Below are 13,013 nucleotides of genomic sequence, written 5' to 3' on the forward strand. Positions count from 1 at the left end.
AGGTCCGAAGTGGCGCAAGGGCGTCCGGCTCGAGGTCGTGACAAGAAATATGACAAAAATGACAAGGGCAAAGGGAAAATGGAGGAATAGCCCAAGTCTTTATTATTATTATTTATTAATATTATAAGTAGGTGGGGTTTTTAGAATCCTAGCCTATTTTATTTTATTTTTTATCTTTAGCATTATTATTATGTAGCGTACTATTATTATTATTAGAAAATGAATGAAATAAAGGAGGTTAATTGGTTGTGAAACCGTTGTGATTTTCTATTTATTATTCTTGTCGAATTCCAAATGCAACTACAAATGTCCTTCTATTTACATTTTAAAATTGATGGGTTGTATCCTGCGAAGGATTGCCTACGTATTCATTAAAAAATGAAATCAAACCCTTGCGCGTAGTTCGAGTAAATGTAAAAGAATAATTATTCTAAGCAAGAGCTTGTAATGAACTTAGAAGATAAGCATGAGCTTTTTACTTACTCTTAAGGTGCAATTTAGTTTATTTAATGATATGAGGATGACAGATTGTTAAAATGCAAGAGCATGGTGACATTAGCTTATTTCAGCTTGGCCAGGGGCCGTTTATTTAGTGCCACAAGAGCGACATGTGAGGTTACGCGAGGCGCGTTTTTGTTCCTATTCTAGGCATAATACCGCTTTAGTTGGTCAAGGTTCGTCGGGTTGGCAAATTCATTCCCATCTAGGTCTGTGATTCTAACCACACCCCCTGGAAGTATGGACTTGACTAGAAATGGCCCGGCCCAATTAGGTTTGAATTTTCCTCGTGGATCGACAGGTAAAAGAGCTCTAATCGACTTGAGTACTAAGTCTCCTTCCTTGATGTTCCTTGGTTTGACCCTTTTGTTGAAGGCTCGTTTGATACGTGCTTGATATGTTTGGACATTATGTAATGCGCGTAGCCTACGTTCATCCAGGAGGATGAGTTCTTCATATCTATCCCTCTTCCAATCGGCTTCCGGGATTTGACTTTCGAGTAAGATACGCAAGGATGGTATTTCTAACTCGACTGGTTGTACAGCTTCCATGCCGTAAGTCAAATAGAAAGGGGTGGCCCCAGTAGGCGTCCTGACAGATGTACGAGATCCCCACAAAGCAAAGGGTATTTTGCTTGGCCAATCTCGATAGTTGTCAATCATTTTCTTGAGAATTGTGACAACGTTCTTGTTTGTCGCCTCTACCGCGCCATTAGTCTGTGGTCTATATGGCGAAGAGTGGTGATGCCTAATTTTGTACTTAGCTAGCAATTGCTCAGTCTCAGCTTGGAAATGTGATCTATTATCACTAATGATCTCATGTGGGCAACCATATCGGCAGATGATGTTGTTTTGTATGAACATTGCTACATTTTTAGCCGTGAGACTAGTGTAGGAAGCCGCTTCTACCCATTTGTTGAAATAGTCAATTGCCACTAGGATGAAACAGTGACCTCCTGTTCCGGCTGGACTTATCTTCCCGATTATATCAATTCCCCAGGCAGAAAATGGCCAAGGAGATGTCATCGTATAGAGCAATGAAGGAGGTACATGCTGTACGTTCCCAAAGATTTGGCAGTTGTGGCAATGTCTTAAGTATTTGATGCAATCGGATTCCATTGTGGTCCAATAGTACCCCAAACGTGTGATTTTATTTGCCATCATGGGCTTACTCATGTGAGGACCGCATTCTCCATCATGGACTTCTTCCATCACTTTCCGCGCCTGTGAATGATCAAGGCAACGTAGGATTACACCAAGAGGTGTTCTTTTGTATAGATCTCCTTGCATGAGAACATATTGGGAAGCTAATAGGCGTATAGCACGTTGTCCCCTTTTGTCCATATCCGGTGGATAGGTACCGTTGATCTTGAAATTTAGGATTGCTTGGAACCAAGGTTCCTCTGTGATTTCCTCTTCATCGGTGATTTGGTGGACGTAAGCTGGCTCTGATCGTCGTTCGATGCATAAACGCATTTCCACCATGTCATCTGGCATATTAATCAAAGATGCAAGTTTTGCAAGAGCATCTGCAAATTGATTTTCTTCCCGAGGTAGGTGTAGATAGGTCACGTGATCAAAGAATTGGGCAACTTGGTCTATTCTGGCTTGATAAGGTGTTAAGCTTTCGCTTCGGATTTTCCAAGATCCTGTAACTTGATTGATGATCAGGGACGAATCACCATGCACTCGGAGGTTTTTAATGCCTAAGCTTACTGCCGCTTGTAGTCTAATGAGACAAGCTTCGTATTCTGCAGCGTTATTTGTCACCTCGAAGTCGAGTTTGACAGAGATCGGTGTATGCTCGCCTTCAGAAGAAATGAGCAACACTCCTATTCCAAATCCTCTTAGGTTTGATGCTCCGTCAAAGTAAAGGTCCCAGGAGTCTACATCGGTTTGGAGTATATCCTCGTCTGGAAATGACGAAGTATCTATTGTTTGTACATCATTGATGGGATTTTTTGCAAAGAATTCGGCAACGGCGCGCCCTTTTATAACTTTCAGAAGTACGTATTTGAGATCGAACTCTGAGAGCATCAAGGTCCATCTTGCTAGGCGTCCGTTGAGGACGGGTTTCTCGAAGAGGTATTTGACAGGATCCATTTTGGAGTATATTTTTATGGAGTAGCTAAGCATGTAATGACGTAGCTTCTTCGTTGCCCATACAAGAGCGAGGCATGTCTTTTCGAGTTGTGAGTATTTGCACTCGTACTCCAAGAACTTCTTACTAAGGTAGTATATAGCCCTTTCTTCCTTTCCTACGGTTTGAGCTAGCATGGCGCCCATGGTTGTTTCGGTTACTGTGAGATATAAACCAAGAGGTTGATCTTGTTGAGGTGGCATGAGCACTGGTGGTTTAGCTAATATCTCCTTCATTCGGTCGAATGCCTTTTGACAGTCATCATCCCACATGGTGTGGTCTGTTTTCTTGAGCTTTTTGAAGATAGGTTCGCAGATCATGGTGAGTTTCGATATGAATCGACTTATATATTGCACTTTTCCCAGGAATCCTCTGACTTCTTTTTCCGTTTGAGGTTGTGGCATTTCGATCAAAGTTTTGATCTTAGAAGGGTCTATTTCTATACCTCGTTGGCTAACGACGTATCCCAGGAGTTTGCCAGATGTTACTCCGAATGCGCACTTCTGAGGATTGAGCCTCATGTTGTACTTTCGTAGCCTTGAGAAGAATTTGCGAAGGTTCGCAATATGCCCCTCTCTATCCTTGGACTTGACGATCATGTCGTCTACGTATACCTCAACTTATTTATGCATCATGTCATGTAGGAGTGTAGTTGCGGTGCGTTGATATGTAGCTCCGGCGTTGATTAACCCAAACGGCATGACCGTATAGAAATAGGTTCCCCATTGAGTGACAAAGGCGGTCTTATGCATGTCTTCTATGGCCATCTTGATTTGGCTGTAACCCGCGTACCCATCCATGGAGGATAGTAACGCGTGATCTGCGGTATTGTCCACCAATATGTCGATATGTGGTAGAGGAAAGTCATCTTTAGGACTTGCTTTGTTTAAGTCTCTAAAATCAACACAAACACGGATTCTCCCATCCTTTTTGGGTACGGGTACTATGTTGGCTACCCAGTCAGAGTAATCGGAAACTTTGATGAACCCGGCTTTGAATTGCTTATCGACTTCTTCCTTAATCTTGAGAGCCCATTCTGTCCTCATTCGACGAAGCTTCTGTTTCACGGGCTTGAAACCTGGCTTAATTGGGATTCTATGTTTGGCCATATCCCTGTCGATCCCTGGCATGTCTTTGTAGGACCAAGCGAAAACGTCTTTGAACTCGTGTAGGAGGTCTATGAAACTGGCCCTTTCAGCAGAGCTCAAAGTAGTCTCTATCCTAAGTTCTTGGGGTTCTAGTTCGGTTCCTACATTGATAGGTTCGGTGTTCTCTATTACTGGTTCCCCTTCCCCCTCTTGTAGTATTTCCTTGGCTATGTAGGGAGGTATCTCAATTGAGTCTGAGTCTGGGTCATCCTCAGTATCATCGTAAACAGAATTGCATTCAAGATAACACAAAGAGTAAGCAGAACCTGATTTATTCATATTAAAGTTTGAGAAAAGTTGAAACAAAGAAGCCATCTGATCTGTGGTCAGCGGCGGTACAGGGACAGTTGTTGGGACATTTCCCGAACTACTGTTACTATTTGAGGCTAAGCTAGGAGAAACAAAGGGAGTGGGGACGACGACAAGAGGAGACTTCCTAGTAACTTCTCTAGACTCCGACTCTGACTCTGACTCGAATTCATCGTCTTCTGGTTCTCCTTTGAACATCTCTCCTTCTCCAGTGGTGAGCTTGAAGAGTCTTCCTTGATTGTTGGTCCACTTGATTGATTTTCTCCATCCTTTATGCTGGTTCGCGTTTGTTTCTGTGATTAACGCGGTAGGGTTGAAGTGATCGTCTTGAAATATCATGGTAATGATCTCATCCTGCGCGGCTCTAACAAATCGATCTTCTCCAAATAGTAGACTAACAGCTTGTTCGTCTAAGCAAGGTGCTTGACGAGCCTTGACGGTAGGAACCGTTTCTGGAGGAATGAAGTAGCAATCGTGAAAGATCTCGATTCCGGCTAGCTTCCTTCCGAGATAGTGCCAAGGTTCGGAATATCCGTGAAAGAGTTCTTGACTTCCTTCCCTAACAAAGTATCCATTTAGGGTAGGGAGATATGGTCGTATTTGGACTCCTACGTGCTTACGGCTTTGAACTTGAGCGAGCATCTTGAGAACTTCCTCTTTAGTGGGTTTGTATCCTAGTCCAAGTGGTATTCTTTTTGAGTTGCCTTCCTTGTAGGGTGCGAAGGTGTTTCTTCGGGCAGGGTTCAAAGGCATTCCCGGGAAGTATCCCTGGGATTTGAGTATGTGGTTGACCACCAAGTTGGAGTAGGGATCGTAGTATAGGGGTGCCAACTCACTTTCTATGACACTTATGCTTTTGAAGGCCCCCAAGTTCATATACTGGATCCGCAAGGACTTGATTATTTGACTTCTTTTCGATTATTGCCTTAATGGGCGACGAAGTGATCGTCACCACTTTGCCATTTAGTGGGATTTTGATCTTTTGGGTGGATGTTACTGCTTTGGAAGCGTGAATCCAAGGTCTTCCCAGAAGTATGTTGAAGGAAGCTTCAATGTCCACTATTTGGAAGTTAACCTTTCGCTCAATTGGCCATGTGGCTATGGTTAGGTTAACGAGTCCTACTACCTTTCGTCGTGTACCATCATATGCGCGAACACCTTGATTGGTAGGGGTCCAATCCGACTCTTTCATGCCTAGTTTGTATGCCGTTTTCAAGGGTATGACGTTGACCGCGGAGCCATCATCTACTAAGGTTATTGGCACATTCTTCTTTAAGCAAATGACAGTGATGTAAAGAGCCAAGTTGTGACTGGCGCCAAAGGGTGGCAAATCTTCATCTGAGAAAGTAATAGGATTACTTAGCTTCGGTGATTCTTGGAAGACCAAGTTGACTACATCGTCGGGTGTGGAGTTATGTGCTACGTTTAGTTTGGCCAAAGCTTGCAGTAAAGCTTGGCGATGTGGGAATGAGCTTGCTACTAGTTGCCAGACTGAAAGATCAGCCTTTGTCTTCTGTAATTGCTTGAGCAAATGATCAGTAGAGTCATCTTCGTTATCATTTGGTGTGATAACGTTGGTTGGACCATTTTGGGTAGTACTTTGATATGGACGCCCCGAACGAGTTAGGTGGTCTACATCTTGGTCTTCACCATTTTGGGCTATTTCCTTGACTAGGGAGTGTTCAATGAGATACTCGTCCTCATCGTCATCGGCCCATACTCCATTGACTGTAGCTAGTTCCCTCATTCTCATGATCTCGCCCTCTAATTGCGTAATTTGGTCGATTAGTTTATCAACCACGACGACTACTTCTTGCATAGTAGCATTTTGGAAGAAAGTTAGTGGCACATGTTCTTTAGGTGTTGCATTGGGGTCATGTAAAGTTGTCACCACATTTTCCAATTCCGAAACTTGCCTATCCACACTCCTTGCCCATGCGATGAAGTCGGTAATGGTAGGGGAAATGGTAGAGTAGAACCCTTCATTCTCGATCGCGTGGATCTCATCTTCGACTGGAGAAATGAGGTGTGAACAATCTAAGGTAGATTCTTCACTTGTGATCACTAGAATTCCAAGGGGATTCTGAGTGTTGTTGGGCTTACCTCCCGGCGGTATTGGTAGTCGACCATCCTCAATCATGTCTTGAAGCACATTTTTCAATTTGTAGCATTTTTCTGTGTCATGTCCCTTACCCCTATGATATTCGCAGTATGAATTCTCGTCCCAGAACTTGGATTTCTTTTCTGGTTCGGGTGTAGGGCCTATGGGTTGGAGTTTACCTTGTTTCATCAACCTTTTTAGAGCATTGGAGTAAGTGTCCCCAAGATTTGTAAATTTCCTCGGTGGAGTACTCTTCTTGGATGGCTCGAGGAGGTTAACTTCATCGGTCTTGCTAGTGGAGCCGTAAGAACGACTTGTTGAGCCTTGATATCCTCGACCTACCGTTTTGGACAAGAGCCCTTTACAGATGTCATCTTCGATCCTTGTTCCTAGTACGGTTAAATCTTTGAAAGTTTTGATGTTTTGGTACCTCAAATGATTTGCATAGATGGGTTTTAGGTTGTCCACGAACTTCTCCACGAGGGTAGCTTCGTCTGGGAGTTCAACTAGTTGGGTACTAGTCTTCCTCCACCTACTTAGGAAGTCGGTGAAACCTTCTTTGTCATTTTGGGTAAGGACCTCTAAAGTGCGCATGTTAACTTGGATCTCAGCATTATCCGCGTATTGCTTAGCAAATTCGATCGCGGCATCTTCCCATGTAGCGATCTTCTTGTGTTCTAGAGTGTAGAACCATTGCTTTGGGATGGTGTCAAGAGATGAAGGAAAGATCCTTAAGAACATCTCGGGTTTGATGCCTTTGATAGACAGGTAGTCCTTGAAAGCACGGATGTGATTCAAAGGGTTTTCGTGCCCCTTAAATCTAGGGATATCCGTCATGTTGAAGTTGGTTGGCAACTTGGAACTCACGGCCTCATACTTACGGTTATTTTCCCTATAAATGTCATCCCCTTTGAGATACATCAATTGTTCCTCCAAATATTGGAGTCGTTTCTCAGCTGCAGTTATACCCATGGGAGGGTTTTCTTCCCCGAAGTTGTTCACAAAGCCATCGTCTACTTCACTTTCCCGAGGAGGCAACCTCGTTTCTACGGTATAAATTCGGCCTTCGATTGTATCGAGGCGGTCATACACTTGGTCTTGAGTGACTTGGAGACGAGCTAGCGCGGTTAGGATTTGATCATTACCATCTTGGAGTTGGTTGAAGTTCGCGTCGCTTGTTTCAGGCATCTTGGAAACTGGATAAGAGATCGACGACGAATCAAAACACGATCGACCATTCTAACACCCTTACTAAGAAAGAAATGTTTTGACTTTGGGAAGTGGGTGTCTGCCACTTGTGTCGAGTGAGTTTTGAAAAGATGAAAAAGTTTGAAAATGTGTGTCCTAGTCAACTATAGGTAGTTGTAGGAGTGGACTCGAAGTGAGGTTTTGAAATGGGCTTGGGCCCGGAATTTTGACTTGACAAATGGACAGAGTTTTGACTCGGTTTTGCGCTAATCATTGCCTTTTTCGAAATTCACATTTTTAAAGGGATTTTGATTTTACAAAAATCGTCATGGTTTCGTTTAGAAATGGTGATCACGTAAGGTACAAACAAGCATTATAACGGGATGCTGAGTGCATTTAAAAGGGTTTTGGTTTAAAGGGTGGGTTGCCATACCGAACAATCAAACCCGAAGTCTGTGGAGAGGCTCGTACCAGACAAGAGTAAGGCCGATTCCTAGTCCATTTCCTCAAGTAGTGAAAGTCCTTGATACAAACAAGAGTAAGCACCATGGTATGGATGACGTCAATCGCTATCCATCCTTAGGCCTGAATAAGAATGAGGACCATTTAGACGGGACGATTGGTCGAATGGGTTGGGTTGGGCCTAGGAAGGCCGAATAAAACGATCTAGGAAGACCGAGTTATGAAAACCGACAATTGTCTTGTACAAACTATTCCCTAACCTTGTTCAAGTTTCACCCATTTGGCTACACGTAAGTGTATTATTCCCCAGCGGAGTCGCCAAACTGTGGACATGGGCCACGGGGGCGCTTGGGAAATAAGCGTTTGCATTTGTGGAGTAGCCACCAATTTATTGTGGAAAATTGGAAACCGTTCGAATACCTCGTGCCATGTCAAGACACAAAGTAATGACATGAACACTAAGCACTCGTTACCCTTAGCATTTTATGTCTAGAATGACTCTCGTGGATGCCAATGAACACGGATGTTCACTGAGATCTGGAGTAAGGGGTGAGGGTACGTATTAGGAAGTTCTTTTGATCGAACACCTAATTCCGCCCGCCACGATAGCGGCCTCTACTAATGATTAGGGAAAATTGTCCATACTCGATATATTGTCGATTTATATGCATGCAATGCAACATTCATTAGATTAGTCCTAGCATGTGAGAATTAACTAAGTCGGTGAACAATTAATTTAGCATACAAATTGGGGTCGAAGTAGGGATTAAGATCAATTACATGTGGAAGCATACAAACAATGCGATAAAAGAAATACAATAATAAATACAATAATTACAACGGATTAATGATTTATGTCGAAAATACCTTTAAAAACGGATAATTTGAGAAAGAATAAAAAAATTAACGAACATGAATTAGGCGATAATACGAATAATAGCAGATTAAATACGTAATTAATTAAACTAGGTCAAGGCAGAACGGGAGTTCAGAGACAGACATCAACTTGGAACAGGCGCAGCAGAGCTGTGCCCTCTGGAAGAGGCGCAGCAGTCGCTGCGTCTGTTTCTTAGCTTAGTTCTGGCTGTGAAGCCGGAATTGCGAATTGTTAATGCTCGTTGGTGATTTTAATGATTGATTACGAATAATTGACTCGGATGAAAGTGATTTACATATTATTTACATGCGATTGGGTCATAAAAGCAATAAACATGGATGAAAACTAATTAAAAAGAATTATTTACAAGGTTAAAAGGATTAATAAACAAATTAAGAAACTAACTAATTAATTAGGTTAAACATGATGAATTAATGATGGAACTAATGACGAATATGATAATAAACAGGTGGAAATATATCAAAGATCGAATTCCAGAAATTCAACATGAATGAATCGAATCCCTACAACCCGGATTGATTTTAATGACGAAAACCCGCAAATATTGGATTATAAGGGATTTAAGTCGGGAATTAATGATTAATTATATACTAACAGTGATTAACAATATGTTGAATTATTAGAATTATCATGCTTAAGTCGTCTGTAACACCCCGGTTTATGAAGGAGCCTTTAGCAAGACATTCCCTAATAAACCGGACTGTTACCATCTCGGTTTCCCGAGGTAGTGAATAACAAATTAAACTCCAAGGCAAAATTATATAATTACTTTAACTTAATTATTACAAAACCTCTTTTACGTCAAATTACATAGAACTAACATAAATAAAAGTGAAAGTCTTCTAGATGATGATCTAGCTACTAAGTCTTCTGATCCAGTGTCTCACGCCCACCAAGCTCCCGTTCTATCTCTTAAACCTATCAAGTCGTCTCGCCAATATTTGGGTCATCACAGGTGTTCACGAATACACAGGGTCAACCACGAGGTTGAGTAGGGAAAACAATGAAACAACAAAAAAATATGATATGCATGCTCCTCCGTCACCTCCATCTCCATCTCAACTCATATCTCATAACCAGTCTCATAACTCATAACCCGAACGCCATGACCATACCGATCCCCGGTAGACTATATATATCGACCGTAGCCGATCCGCCATTTCCTTGTTGAGGACACCAGGGCAAGTCCTGCAGAACCCGCCTGGGTCTTATCACAACATCATCATCACCACACCACATCACCACCACACCCTCCATCTCCAATGCATATGAATGCTCAAAATAAATTAATGCACCACAATATATATAAATCACTGAACTGATAAATCATAAAATCATGCCGGTTACCCGATGTTGTGATATCATACTCAATACGATCAATACAGTCAATCACCTTCCCGTATATGAAACATAACGTAAATCAATAACCATGAATTAAGTCAACACAATTCAACAACAAAGATAATAGGTCAAGTGTATTTCCCTACCTCAGTACTGCAGTCAAATGGTCGGGTGTCCAGTAATATTTCACGACAATTCGCCCTCTGAAAGATAATTAAAAGATAAACAATTACTTAACTATTCCCGTTCCCAAAATAGAAGTTACTAAAAACAGAATTTCCTAAAATGGACTTTCCCGATATAGTAGCTTTTCTATTAAACCCGTCTCTGATTAATTAATTATTATTAATTATTATTTTATCTTAAATAACTCGGAACTAAAACCAAAATGATAATTATAGGATTAAACGAATTATGCGATTAAGAAAACCCGAATTAATTAATTTGAACAACTCAACAACCCGACTCAAAAACCCGACTTTAATTATTTAAATAACTCGAGAATTAAATTAATTAATTAAGAATACGACCAAACAACGAATTATAACGATTAAATTATGAAAAACCCGTTTCAAAACTAAAAACAGCCCGTCATCAACCACCGTCCCTTCACACGCACCCCCACACTCCCACGCGCCACCACTAGGCCGTGTCAGCCACCAGCCCAAACCCCCACTCTGACCCAGCCACCAACGACCACCCCCACTAGGGTCGACTCTCGCCGGCGAGTCAAACCAGCGCCGCCATTTGGCCTGGTTCACCACCACGCCTCACCAAACACCTCTAATACTCAACCTACAACCACCGCAACCATTACCTAACCCCTGCCAAACCACCACGACCTTGCTCGCCGTCGAACAGCGTACCCAGGTGTCGTGGCACCGCCGGCTCGACCTCCCCCGAGTCCACGGTGGCGCCACCCAAAACCTAGCATTCTAAACCCACCTGAAAACCCGTAACCAAACCCGTTTTGCCACACCCTGTCGCTGCCGCCCTTTTACCGTCACTATCACCACCCAAAACCACCATAACCACCACCACTACACTCGTCACTAACCACCCTACCCATATACTCCGTCAACAACCACCAGAAACGCCTCTAACAGACACGCAACCACCAACAAAACAAAAACTAGAAATTCAAAAAACAGGGAAAGGGGTTGACTCATACCTTTTTCGCCGCCTCTACCGCCACCAGGGCCACCCACGGTCGTCGTCAATCGCTCCTAGCTCTTCCTTCTTTGTGCCGTCAACCCCCATGGCCCTCTCTCTCTCTCTATGCGTGAAAGCTGATGATTGGTGTTGATGAAGGAGGGAGGCGGGTTGAGGGAGTAAGGAATGAGGGAGGCGGGTTAGGGCTAGGGTACTATTAGGGTTAGGGTTATTAGGGTTAATTGGGCTGGACATGTTATTGGGCCAGCTCAATTGGGTCGAGGGTAAATTGTTTAGCTCACATTTCGAATTCCATATAAACCCGTCTCAATTAACTTAGATCGATACAACGCGAGTCAAGTAAAATAATTAACGTAATTATCGACTCAACAATTAACCCGACTTAATTAGTAATATATAAAATGTATAATAATTAATATATATTAATATCTGTTTAATTGATTATATATAAAATACGGGGTATTACATCGTCATATGAACAATGAACAATAAACGAAAGAAAATAACAAAACAAACGAATTGACAGAAGACGAAGGAAGAAGAAAGGAAGCAGGAACTGCGGCAGCCTCACGAAGAGGCGCAGCAGGTACTGCGTCCCTTCGAAGAGGCGCAACAGTTGCTGCGTCCTTTCTCGACGGTTGTCCTCTGATAATCCGTAAAAAGGGCTTTAAACATGGTTTTACAAATCGGTTTTTAGAAGTACTTTCGACATAAACCTTATATTAATGATTATAAAAAGTAAATAACAATAAACAAAGAAGGATTTACACCCTCAGACTTACATGTTTGACGAAACGAGATGAACTAAGTTTATGTTTAGTGATGCTCGACTCGAATGTAACGAAAGTGCCCTCGTAAGAGGAAAACGATTAAGATTGATTAATGTTGATTGATGTGGAGTTGGTCAAATTGGTCGGTCATGCAAAACGAGGCTGGTACTCAGAAGGATCCGAGCTTACGTGGTCGAAAGTTCAAGCACGTAGGCGCCAATAAGCAAGAGCGTGGTCTAGAATGCAAAGGGAGAAGAGAAGGGCGGACACTCGCGTGAGAAATATGAGGAGCGAAGGCTCCTATTTATACTAATCACGTGGAGGAATTAGGGTTTTCGGAGAGACTTTGGAAGTGAATCTCGAAAAGATATGAAAAGATACGAAAAATACGCAGAAAAGGACTTGGGAAGAGGCGCAGCAGGCACTGCGTCCCTTGGAAGAGGCGCAGCAGCTGCTGCGTCTGTTCCCAGGTGGTTTTCTCCTGCGGAAGAAAGATTTCCGTGTTTAGTTTATGTAATAACGGATTAATCTTATTTTCCTTAATATTTTGTGTGAATATTACGGGAAATTCTTTACCAAAGATTAAAAGATTGTGAAATATGGAATAGAAATGTCCAGAACATTCTGACTCGGTATTTAGCGGTTATCAGAAAATGAAGACGGTTTTAGGCCCGGACTCAAAATGTACTCTAATTACTGTCAAAACGACCGTATCGGCGCGTAGATGAAAATTAAGAGGTAGACACCAGTGTTTGAGCAATCACTTGACGATAAACTTACGAACTGTCACAAATCGTTCCGCGTACCAAACATGCGGCCCAATCATCACCGGGTGGTTTGCGGGAGGTGCAGAAATGAGGTATCTACAAGCTGTCTTGTCACTATCACGCATTTGGAATCATGGTTTGTTCTATCCTAGGTTTTGGATGTCATGATTGTTGTACTTGACCATCAAGTATATCGTGTATACTTAGCATGAAAGGTTT

The sequence above is a fragment of the Silene latifolia genome, chromosome 4, assembly GCF_048544455.1.
Source record: "Silene latifolia isolate original U9 population chromosome 4, ASM4854445v1, whole genome shotgun sequence".
In the NCBI taxonomy this organism is placed as follows: Eukaryota; Viridiplantae; Streptophyta; class Magnoliopsida; order Caryophyllales; family Caryophyllaceae; genus Silene; species Silene latifolia.